Source organism: Microcebus murinus, chromosome 21 (genome assembly GCF_040939455.1).
Source record: "Microcebus murinus isolate Inina chromosome 21, M.murinus_Inina_mat1.0, whole genome shotgun sequence".
Classification (NCBI taxonomy): Eukaryota; Metazoa; Chordata; class Mammalia; order Primates; family Cheirogaleidae; genus Microcebus; species Microcebus murinus.
In genome coordinates, this window is record NC_134124.1 from 149,467 (window position 1) to 165,338 (window position 15,872).

General features: G+C 63.1%; 5 pseudogenes; all 5 read left to right on the forward strand.

Moving 5' to 3' along the window:
• The first annotated feature begins 189 nt into the window (after positions 1–189).
• LOC142863302 (uncharacterized) lies at positions 190–308 on the forward strand (annotated as a pseudogene).
• A 3,777-nt stretch (positions 309–4,085) lies between these two features.
• Positions 4,086–4,204, forward strand: LOC142863303 (uncharacterized; annotated as a pseudogene).
• Positions 4,205–7,975: 3,771 nt separating this feature from the next.
• Positions 7,976–8,094, forward strand: LOC142863304 (uncharacterized; annotated as a pseudogene).
• Positions 8,095–11,859: 3,765 nt separating this feature from the next.
• LOC142863305 (uncharacterized) lies at positions 11,860–11,978 on the forward strand (annotated as a pseudogene).
• Positions 11,979–15,753: 3,775 nt separating this feature from the next.
• On the forward strand, positions 15,754–15,872 carry LOC142863306 (uncharacterized; annotated as a pseudogene).

A 15,872-nucleotide genomic window follows, 5' to 3' on the forward strand; every position in this document is an offset into this window, starting at 1 on the left:
GTGTGTGTGTATAGAGAGACAGCCCCCGCCCCGCCCCGCCCCGCCCCGCCCCGCCCATCACCCTCGTCCCTGGGAGCCCGCGGGACCCGGCCGGCGAACTCAACCGGCCCGGCCCGGCGCGGGAGGCGGCGGCGGGGAAGCCCAGAGAGGCTCGGCTTCTTGAGCGGGGCAGGGGCGCCCTCCGCCGCCGTCTAGGGCCACACCACCCTGAACGCCCCCGATCTCGTCTGGTCTGGGAAGCTAAGCAGGGTCGGGCCCGGTTAGTACTTGGATGGGAGACCGCCTGGGAATACCGGGTGCCACAGGCTGCTGCTTTTTTTTTTTTTTTTTTTTTTTTTGCCTCTTGTTCTGTCCCCTTTCTGGGAGCGCGGCGGCGGCCCGGGGTGGGGGTCACCCCCACCCTCAGCGCCCGCGCGGTGCCTGGCGCCCCAGCCCGCACCGTGGGGCCTCCTCTTCCCAAGCCGCGACACCGCCGCCACGCGGCAGCATGCGTGGCATCTGGACTGTCAGGTCTCAGACCAAAGGTCTGCTCTGTGGGAACCGACACGCTGGAGGAAACCTTGAGAGTCTGAGAGGGGAGGGAGTTCCAGAAGAAGGCCAGGATGTCATTTTGAGGGAGTATGTGACCAGAACTCGTCCCGTTGCTTTTGGGGTTCTATGGGCTACACGCAGGAATCTTTGGTGGTGGCACCTGATGTTGGGGGATCCGGAGTCACACCCAGACCTGCTCCACAGGCCTCCTTTTACTTTTCTCTTCGGATTCATTATTTTTAAAAAGTGTCTCTTACCTCTAGGATTGCATTTTCTTTTCTCTCTCTCTTCAAGCAGATGATGGGAGTACAAGTATTCAGGTGACATGTGTTGCCCGTGCCCCCCTCCTCCCTGCGTTCTTTTTTTTTTTTTTTTTTTTGAGACAGAGTCTCGTTTTGCTGCCCAGGCTAGAGTGAGTGCCATGGCGTCAGCCTAGCTCACAGCAACCTCAATCTCCGGGCTCAAGCAATCCTGCTGCCTCAGCCTCCCGAGTAGTTGGGACTACAGGCATGCACCACCACGCCCGGCTGTGTTTTTCTATATATATTAGTTGGCCAATTAATTTCTTTCTATTTTTAGTAGAGACGGGGTCTCGCTCTTGCTCAGGCTGGTTTCGAACTCCTGACCTGGAGCAATCCGCCCGCCTCGGCCTCCCAGAGAGCTAGGATTACAGGCGTGAGCCACCGCGCCCGGCCCCCCCTGTGTTCTTATTCATATACCTCTCATGTTGTTCCAGCGTATTGTGGGGGTACCAATGTTAAGGTCGGGTGCCTTGCCCTCTCCAAGCCTCCCCCCTCGGGTCAGAGCTTCAAGTGCGCCCATCCCCCAGTCGGTGCGCACCCACCCCATGCCTAATGGATGTGTATGCCCCTCCCCTCCCCCCACCCGCCCGACACCCACCCGATGAAGGTGATTCCTCTCTGTCCACTTAGGCGTCCATCCGTTCGTACCAATTTGCTGGTGAGCGCGCTCACGTGGTGCTCGTGTGTCCATTCTTGGGATACCTGGCCTACTGGAACGGGTTCCAGCTCTGGCCAGGAGAACACGAGAGGCGCCCTCTCACCGCTGCTCCTCACAGCCGAATGGCACTCCGTGGTGTCCACGCGCCACATTTTATTGATGCACTCCTGGATGGATGGGCACTCGGGTCGCTTCCACGTCTTTGCGATTGTGAATTGTGCCCTAACTGTCACCCTAACCCTTACCCAGCCCGTCTCCTCTGCCCCTGCCTGACGCACTCCTCCCCGGCCAGGCCCGTCACTGTCCTGGGCCCCCGCCTGACCGGCTCCTCCCCGCCCGGCCTGTCACCGTCCTCTGCCCCTGCCTGACATGCTCCTTCCCGCCCGCCCGGCCTCTCACCGTCCTGGGCCCCTGCCTGACCGGCTCCTCCGTCGCCTGGGCCTTCCAAGGGCTTGGTGTGGACGCTGCTTCCAGGAAGCCCACCAGAAACCCGGCAGCAGGGTGGCCGCAGCAGTCTCCAGCAGCCGTCCCTAAGTCGCGTGAGTGCGGGGGACGTGCCCCCGCTGTGCCGCGGGGGCCCAGCCTGGTGTCTTCCCTGAGGCCCTGCGGCTGCCGGCTGGGCTGCCGCTCCCCGCAAGGGGAGAGCCGCGGAGGTGGGGACCGCCTCCTGATGGGGACGTACACGCAGCTCTCCACGTCGGATTCCGGGGCTCTCTGTCCTGCCCGAAGGCCCAGCTGGCCTGCGGGTCCTTAGAGTGGCAAAAACATCCGAAAACTGAGATTGAGGGTCCGGTGGGTGTCTGCACTTTTGTGCTGGGCACCCCAGGGAGGCCCGGGGGCTGGCTGGACAACGTGGTCTGCTGGGCGGGGGGGTTGGAGGAGCAACTGATGCCCTTTGCACTTTGGGTAGCAAGAGTCTGAGGTGTCTCTGAGCCCTGTGCCCTGTGGGGGGGGGCGGGGGGGGAGGAGGAGGAGGAGGAGGAGGAGGTGGGAAGGGCCGGGGCCTGCAGTCCTGTTCCCGGGGTGGCACGGCAAGTGGCTTCTTCCACAGGCTGCTTGGCCTGGGCTCCCTGCACCTGGGCCTTTGGAGGACCGGCCCTGTGCTTGCCAACACTTCCTGCAGGGACCCAGAGCTGGGAGGTGGCATCTCTCAGCCCTGGGTCGGGCAGAGCCCCAGCGGGCCATGCCCACAACCTCTCTCAGCACCGGTCCCCCAGAAGGCTCCTTTGGGACCAGGATTCTCTTGCGGTGACTCTTTAAGGTCTGGCCCCTGGATGGAGGGGCACCAGGAGTAGAGGAGCAGGAAGGGGAAGGGGGTGGCCATGCGAGGGGACACTTTGAGGCCGAGTCCCAGCTTCAGCCTGATCCTCCTGGGAACCCCGCTCTGAGACAAGGAGCCGGGCTTCGCATTCCCACAGCAGCCAGTCGTGGGCTGAGGACACCTGGGGCGTTGGGAACTCCCTGGCTTCTCCTTGGTTTAACGTCTAGAGCTGCTTGTGAATCGCGCCGCCACACACACCCGAGCGCAGGTGTCTTCCGCACAGACTGCGGGCCTCGCTCTTCTGAACGCCGCTAGCTCACCACCCACCCACGGGTGAACCTGGTCAGGGTGCTTTCTCTAAGGGGCAGACTCTTTTCCGGGCGGGCTACCGGTGTCTCTGTTTGCTCGTTTCTTTCTTCCATTTCGGGAAAGTCTTCCTTGCTGGGTGTGGAAATCTCCTATGCCTTCCCTCGCCTATTCTGTCAGCTTTAAAATTCTCTTTCAGTTGCCACCCTCACAGATGGATTAGGAAACTCTTTCCGGTGCACTCATTAGTGAAATGACCTCCAGGAAGCTGGAATCCAATATCTAATGGCCGATTTTTAGCGAGTCCACACGCCAGGGTGGTCGGGGTCCAATGCAGCCCCGGCCAGGCCCAGGCCCCTTGGACTGGGCCACAGGAGGACACGGAGGAGGGTCCCGGCCCCCACGAAGCGGTGCCGGCAGTTCTCCACGGGCTTGGGCGTTTTCCAGAGGTAGGAGATGGAGGGGACTGATTTCTTCAGCGCCCCCCAAACCACGCCACCCCACCCCACGCATGGGACACATCCCCAGAGAGAGACGCCCCATACACTGGCTGTGCCCCAGCCCTGGCCCGGGGGAATAGGCGGCAGCCCACCCACAGGGCGAGGGGGGGGCGCAGCTGAAAGGGGTTGTGGGGGAGGGCGGCCCCTGGCTGGGGTCAAAGGGCGAGCGTCCCGCGCGTGCGCAGTCAGCGGCAGGCAGCGACGCGCTGGGGGTGGGCAGCGGGTAGGTGAAGGAGGCCGGGCGAGGAGACGAGGGGGGCTGGGAGGGCTCCACCTTGGCGAGTCCAGCCGTGGAGGCGCATCTTGTGTGAGTGTGAGTGAGTGTGAGTGTGTGTGTGTGTGTATAGAGAGACAGCCCCCGCCCCGCCCCGCCCCGCCCCGCCCCGCCCCGCCCATCACCCCCGTCCCTGGGAGCCCGCGGGACCCGGCCGGCGAACTCAACCGGCCCGGCCCGGCGCGGGAGGCGGCGGCGGGGAAGCCCAGAGAGGCTCGGCTTCTTGAGCGGGGCAGGGGCGCCCTCCGCCGCCGTCTAGGGCCACACCACCCTGAACGCCCCCGATCTCGTCTGGTCTGGGAAGCTAAGCAGGGTCGGGCCCGGTTAGTACTTGGATGGGAGACCGCCTGGGAATACCGGGTGCCACAGGCTGCTGCTTTTTTTTTTTTTTTTTTTTTTTGGCCTCTTGTTCTGTCCCCTTTCTGGGAGCGCGGCGGCGGCCCGGGGTGGGGGTCACCCCCACCCTCAGCGCCCGCGCGGTGCCTGGCGCCCCAGCCCGCACCGTGGGGCCTCCTCTTGTCCCAAGCCCCGACACCGCCGCTACGCGGCAGCATGCGTGGCATCTGGACTCCCAGGTCTCAGACCAAAGGTCTGCTCTGTGGGAACCGACACGCTGGAGGAAACCTTGAGAGTCTGAGAGGGGAGGGAGTTCCAGAAGAAGGCCAGGATGTCATTTTGAGGGAGTATGTGACCAGAACTCGTCCCGTTGCTTTTGGGGTTCTATGGGCTACACGCAGGAATCTTTGGTGGTGGCACCTGATGTTGGGGGATCCGGAGTCACACCCAGACCTGCTCCACAGGCCTCCTTTTACTTTTCTCTTCGGATTCATTATTTTTAAAAAGTGTCTCTTACCTCTAGGATTGCATTTTCTTTTCTCTCTCTCTTCAAGCAGATGATGGGAGTACAAGTATTCAGGTGACATGTCACGCCCGTGCCCCCCTCCCCCCTGCGTTCTTTTTTTTTTTTTTTTTTTTGAGACAGAGTCTCGTTTTGCTGCCCAGGCTAGAGTGAGTGCCATGGCGTCAGCCTAGCTCACAGCAACCTCAATCTCCGGGCTCAAGCAATCCTGCTGCCTCAGCCTCCTGAGTAGTTGGGACTACAGGCATGCACCACCACGCCCGGCTGTGTTTTTCTATATATATTAGTTGGCCAATTAATTTCTTTCTATTTTTAGTAGAGACGGGGTCTCGCTCTTGCTCAGGCTGGTTTCGAACTCCTGACCTGGAGCAATCCGCCCGCCTCGGCCTCCCAGAGAGCTAGGATTACAGGCGTGAGCCACCGCGCCCGGCCCCCCCTGTGTTCTTATTCATATACCTCTCATGTTGTTCCAGCGTATTGTGGGGGTACCAATGTTAAGGTCGGGTGCCTTGCCCTCTCCAAGCCTCCCCCCTCGGGTCAGAGCTTCAAGTGCGCCCATCCCCCAGTCGGTGCGCACCCACCCCATGCCTAATGGATGTGTATGCCCCTCCCCTCCCCCCACCCGCCCGACACCCACCCGATGAAGGTGATTCCTCTCTGTCCACTTAGGCGTCCATCCGTTCGTACCAATTTGCTGGTGAGCGCGCTCACGTGGTGCTCGTGTGTCCATTCTTGGGATACCTGGCCTACTGGAACGGGTTCCAGCTCTGGCCAGGAGAACACGAGAGGCGCCCTCTCACCGCTGCTCCTCACAGCCGAATGGCACTCCGTGGTGTCCACGCGCCACATTTTATTGATGCACTCCTGGATGGATGGGCACTCGGGTCGCTTCCACGTCTTTGCGATTGTGAATTGTGCCCTAACTGTCACCCTAACCCTTACCCAGCCCGTCTCCTCTGCCCCTGCCTGACGCACTCCTCCCCGGCCAGGCCCGTCACTGTCCTGGGCCCCCGCCTGACCGGCTCCTCCCCGCCCGGCCTGTCACCGTCCTCTGCCCCTGCCTGACATGCTCCTTCCCGCCCGCCCGGCCTCTCACCGTCCTGGGCCCCTGCCTGACCGGCTCCTCCGTCGCCTGGGCCTTCCAAGGGCTTGGTGTGGACGCTGCTTCCAGGAAGCCCACCAGAAACCCGGCAGCAGGGTGGCCGCAGCAGTCTCCAGCAGCCGTCCCTAAGTCGCGTGAGTGCGGGGGACGTGCCCCCGCTGTGCCGCGGGGGCCCAGCCTGGTGTCTTCCCTGAGGCCCTGCGGCTGCCGGCTGGGCTGCCGCTCCCCGCAAGGGGAGAGCCGCGGAGGTGGGGACCGCCTCCTGATGGGGACGTACACGCAGCTCTCCACGTCGGATTCCGGGGCTCTCTGTCCTGCCCGAAGGCCCAGCTGGCCTGCGGGTCCTTAGAGTGGCAAAAACATCCGAAAACTGAGATTGAGGGTCCGGTGGGTGTCTGCACTTTTGTGCTGGGCACCCCAGGGAGGCCCGGGGGCTGGCTGGACAACGTGGTCTGCTGGGCGGGGGGGTTGGAGGAGCAACTGATGCCCTTTGCACTTTGGGTAGCAAGAGTCTGAGGTGTCTCTGAGCCCTGTGCCCTGTGGGGGGGGGCGGGGGGGGAGGAGGAGGAGGAGGAGGAGGAGGTGGGAAGGGCCGGGGCCTGCAGTCCTGTTCCCGGGGTGGCACGGCAAGTGGCTTCTTCCACAGGCTGCTTGGCCTGGGCTCCCTGCACCTGGGCCTTTGGAGGACCGGCCCTGTGCTTGCCAACACTTCCTGCAGGGACCCAGAGCTGGGAGGTGGCATCTCTCAGCCCTGGGTCGGGCAGAGCCCCAGCGGGCCATGCCCACAACCTCTCTCAGCACCGGTCCCCCAGAAGGCTCCTTTGGGACCAGGATTCTCTTGCGGTGACTCTTTAAGGTCTGGCCCCTGGATGGAGGGGCACCAGGAGTAGAGGAGCAGGAAGGGGAAGGGGGTGGCCATGCGAGGGGACACTTTGAGGCCGAGTCCCAGCTTCAGCCTGATCCTCCTGGGAACCCCGCTCTGAGACAAGGAGCCGGGCTTCGCATTCCCACAGCAGCCAGTCGTGGGCTGAGGACACCTGGGGCGTTGGGAACTCCCTGGCTTCTCCTTGGTTTAACGTCTAGAGCTGCTTGTGAATCGCGCCGCCACACACACCCGAGCGCAGGTGTCTTCCACACAGACTGCGGGCCTCGCTCTTCTGAACGCCGCTAGCTCGCCACCCACCCACGGGTGAACCTGGTCAGGGTGCTTTCTCTAAGGGGCAGACTCTTTTCCGGGCGGGCTACCGGTGTCTCTGTTTGCTCGTTTCTTTCTTCCATTTCGGGAAAGTCTTCCTTGCTGGGTGTGGAAATCTCCTATGCCTTCCCTCGCCTATTCTGTCAGCTTTCAAATTCTCTTTCAGTTGCCACCCTCACAGATGGATTAGGAAACTCTTTCCGGTGCACTCATTAGTGAAATGACCTCCAGGAAGCTGGAATCCAATATCTAATGGCCGATTTTTAGCGAGTCCACACGCCAGGGTGGTCGGGGTCCAATGCAGCCCCGGCCAGGCCCAGGCCCCTTGGACTGGGCCACAGGAGGACACGGAGGAGGGTCCCGGCCCCCACGAAGCGGTGCCGGCAGTTCTCCACGGGCTTGGGCGTTTTCCAGAGGTAGGAGATGGAGGGGACTGATTTCTTCAGCGCCCCCCAAACCACGCCACCCCACCCCACCCATGGGACACATCCCCAGAGAGAGACGCCCCATACACTGGCTGTGCCCCAGCCCTGGCCCGGGGGAATAGGCGGCAGCCCACCCACAGGGCTAGGGGGCGGGCGCAGCTGAAAGGGGTTGTGGGGGAGGGCGGCCCCTGGCTGGGGTCAAAAGGCGAGCGTCCCGCGCGTGCGCAGTCAGCGGCAGGCAGCGACGCGCTGGGGGTGGGCAGCGGGTAGGTGAAGGAGGCCGGGCGAGGAGACGAGGGGGGCTGGGAGGGCTCCACCTTGGCGAGTCCAGCCGTGGAGGCGCATCTTGTGTGGGTGTGAGTGAGTGTGAGTGTGTGTGTGTGTGTGTATAGAGAGACAGCCCCCGCCCCGCCCCGCCCCGCCCCGCCCATCACCCCCGTCCCTGGGAGCCCGCGGGACCCGGCCGGGGAACTCAACCGGCCCGGCCCGGCGCGGGAGGCGGCGGCGGGGAAGCCCAGAGAGGCTCGGCTTCTTGAGCGGGGCAGGGGCGCCCTCCGCCGCCGTCTAGGGCCACACCACCCTGAACGCCCCCGATCTCGTCTGGTCTGGGAAGCTAAGCAGGGTCGGGCCCGGTTAGTACTTGGATGGGAGACCGCCTGGGAATACCGGGTGCCACAGGCTGCTGCTTTTTTTTTTTTTTTTTTTTTTGGCCTCTTGTTCTGTCCCCTTTCTGGGAGCGCGGCGGCGGCCCGGGGTGGGGGTCACCCCCACCCTCAGCGCCCGCGCGGTGCCTGGCGCCCCAGCCCGCACCGTGGGGCCTCCTCTTGTCCCAAGCCCCGACACCGCCGCTACGCGGCAGCATGCGTGGCATCTGGACTCCCAGGTCTCAGACCAAAGGTCTGCTCTGTGGGAACCGACACGCTGGAGGAAACCTTGAGAGTCTGAGAGGGGAGGGAGTTCCAGAAGAAGGCCAGGATGTCATTTTGAGGGAGTATGTGACCAGAACTCGTCCCGTTGCTTTTGGGGTTCTATGGGCTACACGCAGGAATCTTTGGTGGTGGCACCTGATGTTGGGGGATCCGGAGTCACACCCAGACCTGCTCCACAGGCCTCCTTTTACTTTTCTCTTCGGATTCATTATTTTTAAAAAGTGTCTCTTACCTCTAGGATTGCATTTTCTTTTCTCTCTCTCTTCAAGCAGATGATGGGAGTACAAGTATTCAGGTGACATGTCACGCCCGTGCCCCCCTCCCCCCTGCGTTCTTTTTTTTTTTTTTTTTTTTTGAGACAGAGTCTCGTTTTGCTGCCCAGGCTAGAGTGAGTGCCATGGCGTCAGCCTAGCTCACAGCAACCTCAATCTCCGGGCTCAAGCAATCCTGCTGCCTCAGCCTCCCGAGTAGTTGGGACTACAGGCATGCACCACCACGCCCGGCTGTGTTTTTCTATATATATTAGTTGGCCAATTAATTTCTTTCTATTTTTAGTAGAGACGGGGTCTCGCTCTTGCTCAGGCTGGTTTCGAACTCCTGACCTGGAGCAATCCGCCCGCCTCGGCCTCCCAGAGAGCTAGGATTACAGGCGTGAGCCACCGCGCCCGGCCCCCCCTGTGTTCTTATTCATATACCTCTCATGTTGTTCCAGCGTATTGTGGGGGTACCAATGTTAAGGTCGGGTGCCTTGCCCTCTCCAAGCCTCCCCCCTCGGGTCAGAGCTTCAAGTGCGCCCATCCCCCAGTCGGTGCGCACCCACCCCATGCCTAATGGATGTGTATGCCCCTCCCCTCCCCCCACCCGCCCGACACCCACCCGATGAAGGTGATTCCTCTCTGTCCACTTAGGCGTCCATCCGTTCGTACCAATTTGCTGGTGAGCGCGCTCACGTGGTGCTCGTGTGTCCATTCTTGGGATACCTGGCCTACTGGAACGGGTTCCAGCTCTGGCCAGGAGAACACGAGAGGCGCCCTCTCACCGCTGCTCCTCACAGCCGAATGGCACTCCGTGGTGTCCACGCGCCACATTTTATTGATGCACTCCTGGATGGATGGGCACTCGGGTCGCTTCCACGTCTTTGCGATTGTGAATTGTGCCCTAACTGTCACCCTAACCCTTACCCAGCCCGTCTCCTCTGCCCCTGCCTGACGCACTCCTCCCCGGCCAGGCCCGTCACTGTCCTGGGCCCCCGCCTGACCGGCTCCTCCCCGCCCGGCCTGTCACCGTCCTCTGCCCCTGCCTGACATGCTCCTTCCCGCCCGCCCGGCCTCTCACCGTCCTGGGCCCCTGCCTGACCGGCTCCTCCGTCGCCTGGGCCTTCCAAGGGCTTGGTGTGGACGCTGCTTCCAGGAAGCCCACCAGAAACCCGGCAGCAGGGTGGCCGCAGCAGTCTCCAGCAGCCGTCCCTAAGTCGCGTGAGTGCGGGGGACGTGCCCCCGCTGTGCCGCGGGGGCCCAGCCTGGTGTCTTCCCTGAGGCCCTGCGGCTGCCGGCTGGGCTGCCGCTCCCCGCAAGGGGAGAGCCGCGGAGGTGGGGACCGCCTCCTGATGGGGACGTACACGCAGCTCTCCACGTCGGATTCCGGGGCTCTCTGTCCTGCCCGAAGGCCCAGCTGGCCTGCGGGTCCTTAGAGTGGCAAAAACATCCGAAAACTGAGATTGAGGGTCCGGTGGGTGTCTGCACTTTTGTGCTGGGCACCCCAGGGAGGCCCGGGGGCTGGCTGGACAACGTGGTCTGCTGGGCGGGGGGGTTGGAGGAGCAACTGATGCCCTTTGCACTTTGGGTAGCAAGAGTCTGAGGTGTCTCTGAGCCCTGTGCCCTGTGGGGGGGGGCGGGGGGGGAGGAGGAGGAGGAGGTGGGAAGGGCCGGGGCCTGCAGTCCTGTTCCCGGGGTAGCACGGCAAGTGGCTTCTTCCACAGGCTGCTTGGCCTGGGCTCCCTGCACCTGGGCCTTTGGAGGACCGGCCCTGTGCTTGCCAACACTTCCTGCAGGGACCCAGAGCTGGGAGGTGGCATCTCTCAGCCCTGGGTCGGGCAGAGCCCCAGCGGGCCATGCCCACAACCTCTCTCAGCACCGGTCCCCCAGAAGGCTCCTTTGGGACCAGGATTCTCTTGCGGTGACACTTTAAGGTCTGGCCCCTGGATGGAGGGGCACCAGGAGTAGAGGAGCAGGAAGGGGAAGGGGGTGGCCATGCGAGGGGACACTTTGAGGCCGAGTCCCAGCTTCAGCCTGATCCTCCTGGGAACCCCGCTCTGAGACAAGGAGCCGGGCTTCGCATTCCCACAGCAGCCAGTCGTGGGCTGAGGACACCTGGGGCGTTGGGAACTCCCTGGCTTCTCCTTGGTTTAACGTCTAGAGCTGCTTGTGAATCGCGCCGCCACACACACCCGAGCGCAGGTGTCTTCCGCACAGACTGCGGGCCTCGCTCTTCTGAACGCCGCTAGCTCGCCACCCACCCACGGGTGAACCTGGTCAGGGTGCTTTCTCTAAGGGGCAGACTCTTTTCCGGGCGGGCTACCGGTGTCTCTGTTTGCTCGTTTCTTTCTTCCATTTCGGGAAAGTCTTCCTTGCTGGGTGTGGAAATCTCCTATGCCTTCCCTCGCCTATTCTGTCAGCTTTAAAATTCTCTTTCAGTTGCCACCCTCACAGATGGATTAGGAAACTCTTTCCAGTGCACTCATTAGTGAAATGACCTCCAGGAAGCTGGAATCCAATATCTAATGGCCGATTTTTAGCGAGTCCACACGCCAGGGTGGTCGGGGTCCAATGCAGCCCCGGCCAGGCCCAGGCCCCTTGGACTGGGCCACAGGAGGACACGGAGGAGGGTCCCGGCCCCCACGAAGCGGTGCCGGCAGTTCTCCACGGGCTTGGGCGTTTTCCAGAGGTAGCAGATGGAGGGGACTGATTTCTTCAGCGCCCCCCAAACCACGCCACCCCACCCCACCCATGGGACACATCCCCAGAGAGAGACGCCCCATACACTGGCTGTGCCCCAGCCCTGGCCCGGGGGAATAGGCGGCAGCCCACCCACAGGGCTAGGGGGCGGGCGCAGCTGAAAGGGGTTGTGGGGGAGGGCGGCCCCTGGCTGGGGTCAAAGGGCGAGCGTCCCGCGCGTGCGCAGTCAGCGGCAGGCAGCGACGCGCTGGGGGTGGGCAGCGGGTAGGTGAAGGAGGCCGGGCGAGGAGACGAGGGGGGCTGGGAGGGCTCCACCTTGGCTAGTCCAACCGTGGAGGCGCATCTTGTGTGAGTGTGAGTGAGTGTGAGTGTGTGTGTGTGTGTATAGAGAGACAGCCCCCGCCCCGCCCCGCCCCGCCCCGCCCCGCCCATCACCCTCGTCCCTGGGAGCCCGCGGGACCCGGCCGGCGAACTCAACCGGCCCGGCCCGGCGCGGGAGGCGGCGGCGGGGAAGCCCAGAGAGGCTCGGCTTCTTGAGCGGGGCAGGGGCGCCCTCCGCCGCCGTCTAGGGCCACACCACCCTGAACGCCCCCGATCTCGTCTGGTCTGGGAAGCTAAGCAGGGTCGGGCCCGGTTAGTACTTGGATGGGAGACCGCCTGGGAATACCGGGTGCCACAGGCTGCTGCTTTTTTTTTTTTTTTTTTTTTTTTGCCTCTTGTTCTGTCCCCTTTCTGGGAGCGCGGCGGCGGCCCGGGGTGGGGGTCACCCCCACCCTCAGCGCCCGCGCGGTGCCTGGCGCCCCAGCCCGCACCGTGGGGCCTCCTCTTCCCAAGCCGCGACACCGCCGCCACGCGGCAGCATGCGTGGCATCTGGACTGTCAGGTCTCAGACCAAAGGTCTGCTCTGTGGGAACCGACACGCTGGAGGAAACCTTGAGAGTCTGAGAGGGGAGGGAGTTCCAGAAGAAGGCCAGGATGTCATTTTGAGGGAGTATGTGACCAGAACTCGTCCCGTTGCTTTTGGGGTTCTATGGGCTACACGCAGGAATCTTTGGTGGTGGCACCTGATGTTGGGGGATCCGGAGTCACACCCAGACCTGCTCCACAGGCCTCCTTTTACTTTTCTCTTCGGATTCATTATTTTTAAAAAGTGTCTCTTACCTCTAGGATTGCATTTTCTTTTCTCTCTCTCTTCAAGCAGATGATGGGAGTACAAGTATTCAGGTGACATGTGTTGCCCGTGCCCCCCTCCTCCCTGCGTTCTTTTTTTTTTTTTTTTTTTGAGACAGAGTCTCGTTTTGCTGCCCAGGCTAGAGTGAGTGCCATGGCGTCAGCCTAGCTCACAGCAACCTCAATCTCCGGGCTCAAGCAATCCTGCTGCCTCAGCCTCCCGAGTAGTTGGGACTACAGGCATGCACCACCACGCCCGGCTGTGTTTTTCTATATATATTAGTTGGCCAATTAATTTCTTTCTATTTTTAGTAGAGACGGGGTCTCGCTCTTGCTCAGGCTGGTTTCGAACTCCTGACCTGGAGCAATCCGCCCGCCTCGGCCTCCCAGAGAGCTAGGATTACAGGCGTGAGCCACCGCGCCCGGCCCCCCCTGTGTTCTTATTCATATACCTCTCATGTTGTTCCAGCGTATTGTGGGGGTACCAATGTTAAGGTCGGGTGCCTTGCCCTCTCCAAGCCTCCCCCCTCGGGTCAGAGCTTCAAGTGCGCCCATCCCCCAGTCGGTGCGCACCCACCCCATGCCTAATGGATGTGTATGCCCCTCCCCTCCCCCCACCCGCCCGACACCCACCCGATGAAGGTGATTCCTCTCTGTCCACTTAGGCGTCCATCCGTTCGTACCAATTTGCTGGTGAGCGCGCTCACGTGGTGCTCGTGTGTCCATTCTTGGGATACCTGGCCTACTGGAACGGGTTCCAGCTCTGGCCAGGAGAACACGAGAGGCGCCCTCTCACCGCTGCTCCTCACAGCCGAATGGCACTCCGTGGTGTCCACGCGCCACATTTTATTGATGCACTCCTGGATGGATGGGCACTCGGGTCGCTTCCACGTCTTTGCGATTGTGAATTGTGCCCTAACTGTCACCCTAACCCTTACCCAGCCCGTCTCCTCTGCCCCTGCCTGACGCACTCCTCCCCGGCCAGGCCCGTCACTGTCCTGGGCCCCCGCCTGACCGGCTCCTCCCCGCCCGGCCTGTCACCGTCCTCTGCCCCTGCCTGACATGCTCCTTCCCGCCCGCCCGGCCTCTCACCGTCCTGGGCCCCTGCCTGACCGGCTCCTCCGTCGCCTGGGCCTTCCAAGGGCTTGGTGTGGACGCTGCTTCCAGGAAGCCCACCAGAAACCCGGCAGCAGGGTGGCCGCAGCAGTCTCCAGCAGCCGTCCCTAAGTCGCGTGAGTGCGGGGGACGTGCCCCCGCTGTGCCGCGGGGGCCCAGCCTGGTGTCTTCCCTGAGGCCCTGCGGCTGCCGGCTGGGCTGCCGCTCCCCGCAAGGGGAGAGCCGCGGAGGTGGGGACCGCCTCCTGATGGGGACGTACACGCAGCTCTCCACGTCGGATTCCGGGGCTCTCTGTCCTGCCCGAAGGCCCAGCTGGCCTGCGGGTCCTTAGAGTGGCAAAAACATCCGAAAACTGAGATTGAGGGTCCGGTGGGTGTCTGCACTTTTGTGCTGGGCACCCCAGGGAGGCCCGGGGGCTGGCTGGACAACGTGGTCTGCTGGGCGGGGGGGTTGGAGGAGCAACTGATGCCCTTTGCACTTTGGGTAGCAAGAGTCTGAGGTGTCTCTGAGCCCTGTGCCCTGTGGGGGGGGGCGGGGGGGGAGGAGGAGGAGGAGGAGGAGGAGGTGGGAAGGGCCGGGGCCTGCAGTCCTGTTCCCGGGGTGGCACGGCAAGTGGCTTCTTCCACAGGCTGCTTGGCCTGGGCTCCCTGCACCTGGGCCTTTGGAGGACCGGCCCTGTGCTTGCCAACACTTCCTGCAGGGACCCAGAGCTGGGAGGTGGCATCTCTCAGCCCTGGGTCGGGCAGAGCCCCAGCGGGCCATGCCCACAACCTCTCTCAGCACCGGTCCCCCAGAAGGCTCCTTTGGGACCAGGATTCTCTTGCGGTGACTCTTTAAGGTCTGGCCCCTGGATGGAGGGGCACCAGGAGTAGAGGAGCAGGAAGGGGAAGGGGGTGGCCATGCGAGGGGACACTTTGAGGCCGAGTCCCAGCTTCAGCCTGATCCTCCTGGGAACCCCGCTCTGAGACAAGGAGCCGGGCTTCGCATTCCCACAGCAGCCAGTCGTGGGCTGAGGACACCTGGGGCGTTGGGAACTCCCTGGCTTCTCCTTGGTTTAACGTCTAGAGCTGCTTGTGAATCGCGCCGCCACACACACCCGAGCGCAGGTGTCTTCCGCACAGACTGCGGGCCTCGCTCTTCTGAACGCCGCTAGCTCACCACCCACCCACGGGTGAACCTGGTCAGGGTGCTTTCTCTAAGGGGCAGACTCTTTTCCGGGCGGGCTACCGGTGTCTCTGTTTGCTCGTTTCTTTCTTCCATTTCGGGAAAGTCTTCCTTGCTGGGTGTGGAAATCTCCTATGCCTTCCCTCGCCTATTCTGTCAGCTTTAAAATTCTCTTTCAGTTGCCACCCTCACAGATGGATTAGGAAACTCTTTCCGGTGCACTCATTAGTGAAATGACCTCCAGGAAGCTGGAATCCAATATCTAATGGCCGATTTTTAGCGAGTCCACACGCCAGGGTGGTCGGGGTCCAATGCAGCCCCGGCCAGGCCCAGGCCCCTTGGACTGGGCCACAGGAGGACACGGAGGAGGGTCCCGGCCCCCACGAAGCGGTGCCGGCAGTTCTCCACGGGCTTGGGCGTTTTCCAGAGGTAGGAGATGGAGGGGACTGATTTCTTCAGCGCCCCCCAAACCACGCCACCCCACCCCACGCATGGGACACATCCCCAGAGAGAGACGCCCCATACACTGGCTGCGCCCCAGCCCTGGCCCGGGGGAATAGGCGGCAGCCCACCCACAGGGCGAGGGGGGGGCGCAGCTGAAAGGGGTTGTGGGGGAGGGCGGCCCCTGGCTGGGGTCAAAGGGCGAGCGTCCCGCGCGTGCGCAGTCAGCGGCAGGCAGCGACGCGCTGGGGGTGGGCAGCGGGTAGGTGAAGGAGGCCGGGCGAGGAGACGAGGGGGGCTGGGAGGGCTCCACCTTGGCGAGTCCAGCCGTGGAGGCGCATCTTGTGTGAGTGTGAGTGAGTGTGAGTGTGTGTGTGTGTGTATAGAGAGACAGCCCCCGCCCCGCCCCGCCCCGCCCCGCCCCGCCCCGCCCATCACCCCCGTCCCTGGGAGCCCGCGGGACCCGGCCGGCGAACTCAACCGGCCCGGCCCGGCGCGGGAGGCGGCGGCGGGGAAGCCCAGAGAGGCTCGGCTTCTTGAGCGGGGCAGGGGCGCCCTCCGCCGCCGTCTAGGGCCACACCACCCTGAACGCCCCCGATCTCGTCTGGTCTGGGAAGCTAAGCAGGGTCGGGCCCGGTTAGTACTTGGATGGGAGACCGCCTGGGAATACCGGGTGCCACAGGCT